The sequence below is a fragment of the Salarias fasciatus genome, chromosome 16, assembly GCF_902148845.1.
Source record: "Salarias fasciatus chromosome 16, fSalaFa1.1, whole genome shotgun sequence".
NCBI classification, from domain to species: Eukaryota; Metazoa; Chordata; class Actinopteri; order Blenniiformes; family Blenniidae; genus Salarias; species Salarias fasciatus.
The window spans coordinates 12,992,656-13,005,070 of record NC_043760.1 but is presented as its reverse complement, the minus strand read 5'-3'; positions in this window follow the sequence as shown (position 1 = coordinate 13,005,070).

Genomic DNA, 12,415 nt, shown 5'->3' with positions numbered 1-12,415 from the left:
AATAAATGTCTTATATTTGTGAAGCGAATCATTAGGGAGTGTAAAACTTTCAAAATTGGCATATTTCACAACTTTGTTTAAAAACATCTCGAAAAAGGCTGTAATTAGATGTCGATAAAATGCCTCCATAGTCTTATTTGTTCATCTTAACCACATGTTACATGCTCCTTGCATTCAGTGATTTTCATTTTCTGATACTCATTCGAGAAAGCTGAAAATGAATACATACACACTTAGTAAATGGAAGTCTGTGTCCTGTTTTGGAAGTGTAAACCTTTTTGCCAAGAATTATTTTTTTACATCTTCTAGACTGAAGACATGCAGAAAGACCTTCCAACAATTCAAATCAGTGACAAAGAACAATGGAAGTTGCCGGTGAGTTAGTCCACCAAGTGTTCCATGGTGGAAAGACTCAGGCAGAATTTATTAATCTCCTTCAATGTGCATTAAGGAGTTTGCATGTTTCATGCAACATGTTTCAACAACGGCCCCTGCAGGCCTTAGGCGTAACTGCAGCTTAGTGAAACGCTCGTGCCTGTGGCTTGCGTCCATGTACATGCACAGAGGAGGGGAACTCCTTCCTCGCTCTTTAAGTAGCGCTCCAGTAAAATTAAAGTTTCTTTCGCCTGGTGGAGTCTGTCCTGGAGTTGTGGCAGTGCTAGAAGCCGGTCTTTTCTTACTTTCTGGAAGATCCATCCTCAGTAATGCTCAGTTGCTGCTGCTAAGCATCTGGCGGAGTAATGGCGGACAGAACGATACCTAAGGAAATCAGGCCAGCGGGTGTGTACATTACATCACAGCCTCTCAAATTCTCCCCCAAAAAATTCTGGTGCCGGACCGGCACTGCAACGTTCAAGTGACAATTTAGCGTTGTTAGCGGTACTTACAATGAATATGTCAGGGCACATTGTACACATCATTGAATATTTGGAACATATTTATGGTGGAAAATAAGTATTTCTAAAGTTGAAAAATTCCTTAATGCACCTTTAAGGAAAACATTTTTTTCCACATTGAGGAAATTGTGGCTGGCCCTATTAAGGTGCTCTGAGGAGCTGGTGGAGGTCACACACTGCATTCAAGCTTATGAATGAATCTTTATTGCACATGCGTGGAACGAGTCACTACAACTAGCGCGGCAACAGCATTTCTGCATCCTCATGGAGAGGGACTGCGAGCATTTTCAAAGAGTTCCTCCTTGGAATCCACTCAGACATCCTCGTGTAAATATACATCCAAAACGTAATGAAATTTTACCATTTTCACTTGACGACACCACGTAAACGGGGCCTAAATCGCGCACGACCTGTATTAAACTGCACGTTTTCAAAGAGGAGACCACTCACTTCAACGTGATGGTGAATAAAGGCCAACAGAAGCTCTGTGTCACATTGCACTTGTAAAGCATTTCTTAAAAGTGGTCTTAAAAGGTCAAATTCTTACAGGGGTCATCTCTCAGAGGGATCGACTTTACGAGGCCGCGTCTGCAGCGTAAAGCTCTAGAACCTCTTCCCAGTCCGGGAACCTGGTGGTCGGCGCTACGCGTCCTGTCACAGGTTGATCTCCTCGGGCAAATTAGCTGACCTGCAATCTTGGATATGTAACACCCATCCGCATGTACGCCCCCGTGTCACGTCCGGGAGATATCGAACACTTAATAAAACACACGCTCTGGGGCTCAAATGTCACCGTCCTAAGCAGGGCGCTGTCAATACCTCCCTGACCTTTCTCTGTGTTTACCCTTGTAGGATATCAGGCCTGATGGTGGAGCAGAATAGAAGGCAAACAGAGGAGTCGTGCTGTGCAAGGAGGTGTGGGGTAGGGGGGGGCGGCGGAGGCGGTGGTGGTGGGGGGGTGCTTTGCTCAGGGGGCATGTGGAGCATTGATGGCCAGCGCGGTCAAAATAGCACTCTCAGCCCCCAGTAAGTCAGTCGCTCAATGAAGCCTTTGGATCCATCGATGCAGAACCACAATAAGTTAATATCAACCTATTAAACGACGTCCAGGGCTCATTTCCATCCCGGTCCGGAGTGACGTCTCGTCTTCTGTCATTCCGACGGCTTCAAATAGATGAACTATCAAACAATGCTCTTCCTTATTTGTCTATTTATTCATGTATGGTACTCTTGAGCAGAGTTTTAGCTGAAAATCCATTTCCACAAAATCCAATTATGTGAAATGAAAATGAATGGTGGCTCCTGCTTATTTCCATGAGGCAGGAATGAAATACAAAATGGAATAGGGTCCAACTGAGTCAAAGCTTATCTGTTTCTCTTGTGAGAGATGAGGGCAGCCTCACTTTGCTTCATCTTTTTTTTTTTTTTTATGGATGTTGGCGTGGCAACAGGCTACTGTCAATCATATTAAGTTTATTCAAGCAAAAAACGGAAGGCGGAAAATAGGTTGCTTTTAACAAAATCAAAGCTGCATGGATGCAGATGGAGGGAGTGGAAACTATCCAAGCAATATGCAAGTCGTGGTTTTGAATACACGCTTTCAAGGTCAAACCTCACTCTCCTTAACACACTACTCAAGGATCAGTGTGTTGCAGAATCCCCTCACAGGCGCATGGCGCAAAGGAAGCACTGTTAAAAAGTCCTCAATTACGAATTCTGATTTTAAAACAGCTAAAGCAACCGCTCTGGAAACTCCAACAAAGGTGATGAATTGGTTGCAAGACAATTTGTCATTTACAGACTGTTCTCATTATATCAAATAATGTAGCGCTTTTTAACAGATGCGTCTGTAATTTGGGAGGAAATTACTTGGCATCTGTTCCACTGTGTCATGTTCCACCGAAATCCCATGAGTGATGATTATCTGACTTCGCCATACAGCCTGCGCCGCTAAGTGGCATTCAGAGTAATCTGACTCTTGTTAATAACACTGCAGGCACTAACAATCACCAACAAATTACTTGGAAATTGAAAACAATTCCACTGTCTTTGACTAGCTGTCACTGGGATTTGAACAGTTATTTGTATCTGTGGCCATTATGCTTTAAAAATAAAGAGAAAGATTTTGTGACTAAACTGCAGATGTGGTTTGAAATAGATTAAAAAAAAAAATTGCAAGTCATATTAGAATATGATATGTCACCCTCAGTTAGGCCGTTACTTATAATAGTAACTGTAATCTTGACGTTTTGACACATAGGATGATTTGTTGGCACTGTGTGAAGTTCCATCCGGTAGCAGGAGGAAGTTGCATGAGGAAACTCAGAAAATGGTTACAAATACAGTATGTTACTATCAAAAGTATCGGTGCTACAGTAGAAGTGGCATGTCACTTGATCACAACACTGCTATGGTAAAAACCAGACTACATACAGCTAAAACCATCAAATGTTTCTGTTTCTCCTCCAATTTATCACATTCGCTTTAAAAATAAGCTCCAAAACCACTTGAACGAACCTCAGAGAGACACATCCGGAAGAAATATTCAGCTCTAGACACGGACACTATGGGCTTGATCGACTCAAGAAATTTTAAAAGGAATGCAAATGTGACATTGTGCACACACACACACACACACGTGGAAGCTGATTTATTAATGGGATGTACGGAGGATTGTGTTGGGCAGATGCAGACTATCCATTTAGCCCGTTTGCCTTGGAATATCAAGTGGTTTTTTTTTTCCAGATTGCACAAAATGTTGGAAGGAGTTTATGCAAATTGATTAATATACAGCATGCAATATGATGTACTTTCTATGAAAAACTGGGATTGTTAATTATTGAGTCTCATCACATTTGAAAAGAGATGTAAACCAGCTCTGCCTTTATCTTGAGATCCATTCTATGTTGAGCCTCAATTTTTTTTTTTAATTTATGACAAATCATCTCCCATTTTGTGTATTTTCCCCCTCATATTCAAATGTGTGATGTTTCAATATATTGAAAACCTTAAATTTCAGAAAGTCATTTACATTCATTTTTCTGTACCACAAATGCAATCAGTCTGTTTTCACTTTAAAATAATGTGCATTAATGCACATGTGAGCTTCATTTGAATACTCGTGTCTGTGCATGATGTTATTGGTGGAGTTTTATTGGTTAATCAACCACAAATACTGAAAATGTAAATGATGTGCTTAAGTGCAATTCACAATATAAATGTGTACGTTCCTAGTAAATCAGGCAATTTGAGGACAATCTGTATGTCGGTGTGGAATTTTATCAAATTAAGGGCAAATAAAGATCGACCTGAAGCTAAAACACATCCTTATTGTAAAGAGGAGATGCTGTAGAACCTGCAGTGTTCCACACCCACATGTGACTAATATACACCACATTGCCAAAAGTATATGCTCGCCTACCTTCACACACGCACACACTTGATTGTGGAAAATTTAGTGGTAAGGAAATCTCCCAGCTGGACTCACTGCACATGTGGAAACCTATCACTGTGTAACGGGAATTCACTGAGCTCCTGAGGGCGACCCACAGATGCTAACAAATAAATTACATTCGGAGGTGTTTGATTTTATACACCTGTGGCCATGGCAGTGATTGGAATACCTGAATTCATTTATCTGCACAGCTGAGCAAATTATTATTTTGCAATAAAGTGTATTTGAAATACAAGAACAATCTTGTAATTGAAAAAAAAAAAAAAATCTTGAGTCATGGCTGTAGCTTTGAAACTAGACAATGTGACAGTAAAAAAACAAAAATGAGTATGTTTGGAAAGTTAGAACCTCCAGTTCAAAGCAAACAATTGGAATTTTAAATACGACCATTCACAGATACTCTTGTAGACTACTGACATTGGTAAATTATTGCAACTGCAGGAAAACAGTTTTTCAGTGACACTGTAAAAGCAAAAATATGCGGTGAGCGTCGCCATCTTTCCACCTGAACAATAAAACACACCACATACAGTGGGTACTCCTGCTGCAGAGCACTTTCTGCCCACTTCTCTGTTGAAATATGTAACCTCTCATCTCAGCCTAAGGAAAACACCTGCTCCATACTCTTAGTTTCCAGCATTATTGAACCATGACCACAAAAATTCACAAGCCCTTTCAGAAGCCTCCTTTTTGCTGCAGTCATTGACTTAGTAGGAGATATAAAACCAGCCGTGAAAAGAAAAGAGTTTTTCAATGGAAGCGTTTACGTTAAAGTCCTAGAGTTGATTCATTTTATTGCATGCTTTTTGCAGCTCCACAAGCACTGCCCTCTATTGCAAATACCTTGATTGGAAGCATCGAGATAACAAGATCAAGTGTTTCCCGAGGTTCATCATGTTTTAAGAGAGCAAAAAACTATTGTCTGCACTCGCTCCTCCGTCTCTGTCTTTCTTGGTGGCGTCATTAAGATGTTGGAGATTATAGCTGTGTGGGATTAATGGACGCTGCACTACAGAACAAGGCTGGCCCCGGCACACAGGCTCCCGGGTAATGAAGAGGCAGCGTGAGTTATGGCTTCATGTGGGGCCAGGCAGATAGATCTGGAGAGCGTGAGTGGCTACTGCTAACTTATCACCCCAGTGGGGATGACTGAAATCCCCACAGGACATCATACTTATGATATGATGTGTTACAGTGACATCTCTTGCCTGAGGGTGTACAAACAGTGCGTCAGACTTTTGACCAATCGGGTTGTTACCTCATGAAAGTAAATGGGAACATTACTCTGAGTGCCTCATCTAACAGTGGAACATATTTAAAGTGGCCTGGCTCTTTTATTTTTTACTCGATGCTAAACTTGGAGTAGGCTTAAACAGTGTTACAAAAAAGTCTACCTATGACTGCAACGGCACTGTGTGGCTGGTTGAAGCTGAGACAGAGTTGACTGTAAAGTCACACTGTCCCACATGTCGCCCCGCACATCGCATCCCACACTACATTTGACTGATGACAGCCTGTCAAAAATATATATTTTGCGACAGCATTCGGCGCCCCTCAGGGCCCCAGGTGGCCGCCTCGGCCGCCCATGCTTCAGGTTGGCCCTGGACAGGTTAGTTTTACTAGTTTTTACTGTATTCTATTAATACTAAATGGAAACACTCAGATCTAACACTCAGTAAAATGATAATCAATAAGGCATGCTGGAAAATACTGAGTGTTCATCTAATTAATGTTTATCTAAAAAACAGCTGAGCTGCAGAGCTGCTGCCTCTCTTCATCCTTCTCGATCAGAGAACTGTCGGAAAAAGCAAGATCCAGATACATCATTATTGAAGAGAAGCTCGATTATTGGTACTGTACCTAGTCTTGTTTGTAAGTGAGTGTGTGTGTGTCTGCATATTCTTGGTGAAATGCAGCAAGTTTAGTGTATTCTGGGAAAAGCTTGGTGGTTTATATAATAAGCTTGCAAATAGATCTGATCACATTGTTCATCTGAACAGGATGATCCCATCTCTCAATCGGAAAGTGTGCAGATTGTCAACATAAATGCAATGTTTTACATATACAGTACATATATATATATATATATATATATATATATATATATATATATATATATATATATATATATATGCTCATCCTCTGTCTGAGATGGTTTAAAATGTGCTTATTGTTCATCAGAGTATTAGACTGAAATTACTTTGCTAATTCTTAAGATTTCCTCTTTATATAAAAGATGTCTGCTTCTCTGAATACAATCGGAGTTTAAAGACATTATTCATCTTCAACTTGTATTCATCCTTCAAAGAATTAGTAAAATATTAGTAAAGAGAAAAAGAGATGACGTACAAAAGAAAGCGCCCGCCAGTTTTTATATCAGTGGCATTTAAATGGTGGCCATATGTGGTGTGTTCTCTTCCCCTCTTGCCTTCCTGCCCTTGCCCTCTGGCTCTCCATGCCGGTCTCTGCAGACTTCCACATGTGAATATGTCTGTGCTGGCCCCGCGATGGACTGATGACCTGTTCATGCTGTCATCCCGTCTTTCACCCCACTGCATGCAGGGAAAAAAATGAAGTGCAAAGAGAAAATGTTTTCAGTTTGATCTGTCACTTCTCTGAATGTCAAACTCTTCGAGGTCAGAGAGATTTTATGCTTTCTTTTTTTTTTCTTTTTTCCAAAGGGATCAGTAACAATATGGGCAAGGACCGTGTTTTTTTTTTCTTTTGGGTGGCGGGGGGGTCAACTTTAATACAAGCTGAAACTAAAGTAGGACGAAAGATGCTTTGACATTTGATGGTGTTTTTACTTGATTTGCATTATCATACTGTTTGACAGCATATTTTAACACCACTGTTGTGTGATAATGAGTTCAGATCAATGCAGTATTAGGTTCTTTTCATAGTATTCCTGTTAAATCTAGAATAGAATTTAAAATCATTTTTACAAAGCTTAACAACCAGGACCCATCATGTCAACCAACTGGAGGTTCCTAGGTTCTGTAAAAGTAGAACGGGAGGCTGAGTTTTCAGCTCTCAGGCTCCTGTCATGAGGAACCAGTTCCCAGTTTCAGTGAGGGAGGCCTATGCAGTCTCTGCTTTTAATAATTAAGACTTTTCTATTCAATAAAGCTTTGAGTTTGAACTAGTTCTTTCAACTCTGGACCATTTTCTAGTGAAGCTCTTATAGGTTTAGACTGCTGGAAGATCAACACTTCACCATTACATCTCGCAAACATTTGTCTCTGTGGAACTGAAAGGTCAATGAAAGGTCAATTTCTCCCCTTCAATCACCAAATTCCAACCACCACAGCACAGAGTCTCCACCTCTGAGTCTGGTTCTGCTGTTAACAGGGAGGTTTGTCTTTGCCTTCTCCGTCGTCACTTATGTTTGCTCGTGTGGAATTGTTGGGGTTTTCTCCGTGAAAGTGCCTTAAAATAATTGTGTTACATTTGGAATTATTGAAATGAATTTAAATCGAATTGAAGTGAGAGCAATGAAGTCCCAAAAAGGAAAGAACAGTAAGTAAAAAGGAAAGATCAGTAAGTAATTTAATGATTTTAGCAGCATTTAGCAACAATGAGAGTTTCATTCAAATGACAGAGAGATGGGTAGGTGCTAAACGTTGCATGGAACACACTGGGGATGCATTTCACATTACTACCTTGATTTAACTCTGATGTGTTTCAATTTTCACTCTTTCTTTGTATTAATAACAGCGTTAGATTTTCAGCCTGTGAAGTTAAAGAAACACTGATCGGTATGAAAGATGCGTTGTTTTGAAGGAGCATGTTTTCTTTTCAGTTTTAATCGCCTTCAATTGACTGAAGAGTGAAGCGAAGCCCTTCTTGTCAGCGTGGTCTTTGAGGAGGAATTTACTCTAATGGGGGTAGAGGAGAGGACAACCTCAGATGGACTGTGTTGCATCTTTGCACTTGTCTTTGGGTCGGACGTACAAGCAGCTTTCCATATTGTTCCAGCTCACGTTTAAGTTCTTAATCTTCTTTCAGTTTCTTTGGGTTTTTTAACTTCTTAGCTCCAGATTTGTGAGTGTAAACCAGCTAGCTTTCTGGAGGAAACCACCAGCACCTTTTTAAGAAGCCAAACCTTTATTTATCGTAGTGATTCATAACCCAGATTCTACGATCCCCTTGGGATGAATGCAGCAATCCATTGGATGTGGGCGTGGGGCACTGCCTGTTAATTACATTTGCACATGTCAACGGAAACCATAATAACATTATTTATCTAGAGTAGACCTTATTTTTTTCAGAAGTCTTGCATGTTTGTGAGAGTGGGTGTGCTAAACGATGGCTGCATTTTAATGTTGCGGCTAATTGGAGCTTGGAGATTGGGTTCGCAGCCTTTCTTTGAGGGCATCTGGAGAGGCCAAGAAAACAAGGTTGGGAGACAGATTTATTTTCCCAGATCCTGGGATCACTGACAGTTTGGTTTGGAGATATTACTTTCTGATTATTTTGAATGAGATCATTTGGTAAATTATCTTTTTCATTGCTTTTGCAGTCACATTCACACACACACACCGACATGCCATGCAAGGTGCCTGAGAGAATCTGGGGTTCAGTGTGAAGCTCAAGGACATTTTAACATATAGACAAGTCAAGATGGGGGATGGGACCTACAACCTCTTGACTGGAAGGTGACCTATTCCTCCAACAGCTGCTGAGAACAAAACACCACTCACATTTACGTGTGGGAGTATATTCTATTAACTTCTAAAAGAACCGACACTACTAATAACTCTCGCCAGCAATAACACAACATAAAGAGTTTTCACAAGTTGAAAGATATCTGATCAGTCCATAATGTGGATTTACAGCGATTACCTGTTCCCCTCAGGTAAGCCCACTATGTCACTTTAGCAGTAGAGGGCGCTGTCATATCTCATAATACCACGCAGATGAATTAATGAACGGCTTAATTAGCGGCCTCACTCGTGTTTGTGGCGATGTATGGGAAACGGTCTGCGCCACGCTACAACAGACTCAGGAGAGACGGCGTGTGACTGGCCTTGACACTGTAATGCAACTCGTCACGCCAAAGGCTGAGCCCTCTCCGTCCTTGCCCGCGGCAAAGCGTTTTCGCCGAAGCCGTCTCGTCCCTGTAACATGTGGCAGAACACATTACACGGTCCATTGGTTCCGTCCGAGCGGCCTCATGATATGTTGCCATGTATGCCCTTGTGTTGGCGTAACAGCGTTTATTTTCAACAGGCCGCCAAGTTGTAGCTGTGATTTGTCGCGTTGGTTTAAAGTGTTATTCGATTTACACTTGCGCGTCGGTTATTGGTTTTTTCTCATACAGAGCAACGCGAAAATGACCTCTACATCTCAGTACAGCCTCAACGTCTCCAATTCATCCATCTTCTAAAACTGCTTTATCCTGAGGAGGGTCCGACAATCATACAGACATACATATACACCTTTCTTTGGAGTATCAAATTAAATGTTATATATGGGAATATAAATTCATACGAATGAAATCGTTTTGTACAATACCGAGCCACATATTCAAATTCGTGACCTTACAGGCGACGATATCCAGCCCCATTCAAACCTCCCATCCATGCATCTTCTTTGCATGGATCTTCTTCACATGTTCAAAATCATACACACACACACACACACACACACACACACTCAAGTTCACATGCATGTTCAAGGGCATGTCTTTGTATTGTGGTAGAAAACCCATGTATGTAAACTCTACACCGGAAAATCTGTCACAGCCTCCAACCCACAACCTTCTCTCTATGGGGCGTGCAAACCACTACACCGCTGTGCAGCCTGTTCTGAAAACTATTTTTTGGTATTATTCTCTTATATTTACAACTGATTTGTAAATTATGTCCTTGAACAAGTAGTGGGATTCAAATTTTAGTGGAAAACTATAGATTATATCATCACATCATCATCTATCATCCCTTATGTTTTTTATAATTTCTTCAAAGTAGCAATTTTTTTTTTATCTGCTCAAAATACAAGTGAAAACAATTATTAAATGTCCCAATGTCTTTGTTGTTTTTGCAGCTTTATCAGAGCTTCACTTCTGAAACTCTAATTGTGACAACCAGATCAGCTTCAACACATGAAACATTAAAATTCAGTGTGTTGTAGCAATCTAAAAAAGCACAATCAGCCTGTATAAATATTAAAAACGAGAGTAAACGTCTATTTCCTGACTGAAAAATCAGCTGCGTACAGGAGGCAGACGTGGGAATGTGGGTTATACAATATTGATGAAATTGTAATGCATGTCAAACGGTCCCTCCAAAACTGGATTCAACAATTCTCTCTGAAAGTATCTTAATGGCTTCTGACCAGTGGTTAAAACCCTGTTCTGAAACATCTCTTAATTCTCAATGAACCATCTGCAAATGACAACTTGTTACCAAATTAAATTTTAATTATACTATCTCGGAGATTTGCATAGCAGGCATGTAAAGAAAAGGCTTTGAACTGCTTTCCACTTCATTACCCTGTGACATCCCACAGTCCAGCGTGTTTCCTGTGGGAATTCTCAGCATATCAAAGGTGGTATAATCCAGACATCTATGTTGTCGCTGCGGCTTTTACGAATTAAACATTTTGCAAGCGGGTGCAGTGTATTTCAGGGTGTTCTTTTTTTTCTCTTTCTTTCTTTTCTTTGTCTAACAGAAATGGAGTACATCTAAAGTAAAAGTGTGAGTTAATTGTGTTTGTATCCAAAGTGGGACAGTGGTTAACTCCGTCGCCTTAAAGAAAAATGGTCTGGGCTTGATTCCAGGCCGCAACTTTTCCGTGTGGAGGAATGATTTGTTCTCAGTCCGGGGCTAAAATGTCACCTTGTTCAGTTTCAGGTGGGTTAGGCTGAAAGATGAAATGGATGGGGAGGATAGATGATACATTTCTACCACTGTCCAATTAATGTCGCAGACAAACCCAACGACACAAGTGTCCGATTTAAAGTTATCAGGTTTTTGCACTAAGGTAGGCAGCATTTCCCTGAGCTGGGATTGGTTTAGCTGTTCATTTTAGTCATCAACCACAGTGCAACTCATTTTCTGTCACTTGAGTCAAAAATGTTTGCAGGACTTGCTGCACTTATAGAATTTTAACAATTGCTCCTTTAACTCGGAGACAGTGAGGAATGGAATCATCCAGGCCTTGGTATTAACAATTATTTACTTCAAAAGGCAAGTGGAATTCATTCAGACTTAAACCTTCTGCCTGTATGGAAACAACTTTGTACTAAGCTGCATGAAAAAGTGTTTAAAATAACACTGTAACTTTAGGTCTGTTCAGTTTTGGGACCATTTCTTTGTCTTCTATTGAATTAAAATACAATTTTCCAGACAATAAAAGGACTTCAGTTTACAATATTCATGTCGGTGTCCAACAGTTGTCCACTAAAATCCATTTACAATACATTTAAAAAAAAAAAAAGAAGCTTTTTTGGGGAAATATTGTTGTGGAATTAATTAAGATTAATAAATTACAAAGCCCGAGTCCCAGCATTTAAATATATATAGATTTAAAGTTGATACATTGAAATAAATAAGGAAATCCCAGTGGAACAAACGTGATGTGAAAGCTGCACCTGAATTGTTGCCATGTTTCCTCTGCTGGAGTTATTGAGCCACAGCTAAATTAGTGATTGACGAATCTTTACAGACAATTTAAGAACATAATCATCCAACAAGAATCCCTGCAGTTATGGCTTGAATACTGAATAGCCTACTAGATGCTAGACAAATGTCACAGATTAGTGACAGGTCGATGGATAGTTAATTTAGCCTTGTGCAGTGGAAGAACCTGAACACTGTATAATATTGAGGGGTATTTCAAGACGTACAGTTACAAGGCATACTGTAATAAGTACATACCTCGTACGCCGTATACCTCTCAGTGTGAGGGTCAACCTAAGAAACCCGAGTAAGAGACAATCTCACAATGCTTGAGAGCTGTCGATTTCAGTGGGTGCATATGGATCACCTTCAGACATGACCTATCATGCAGGAAAATGATGAATGCACCCTTCAGTCATATTGCTTTTCTTAACAATCAC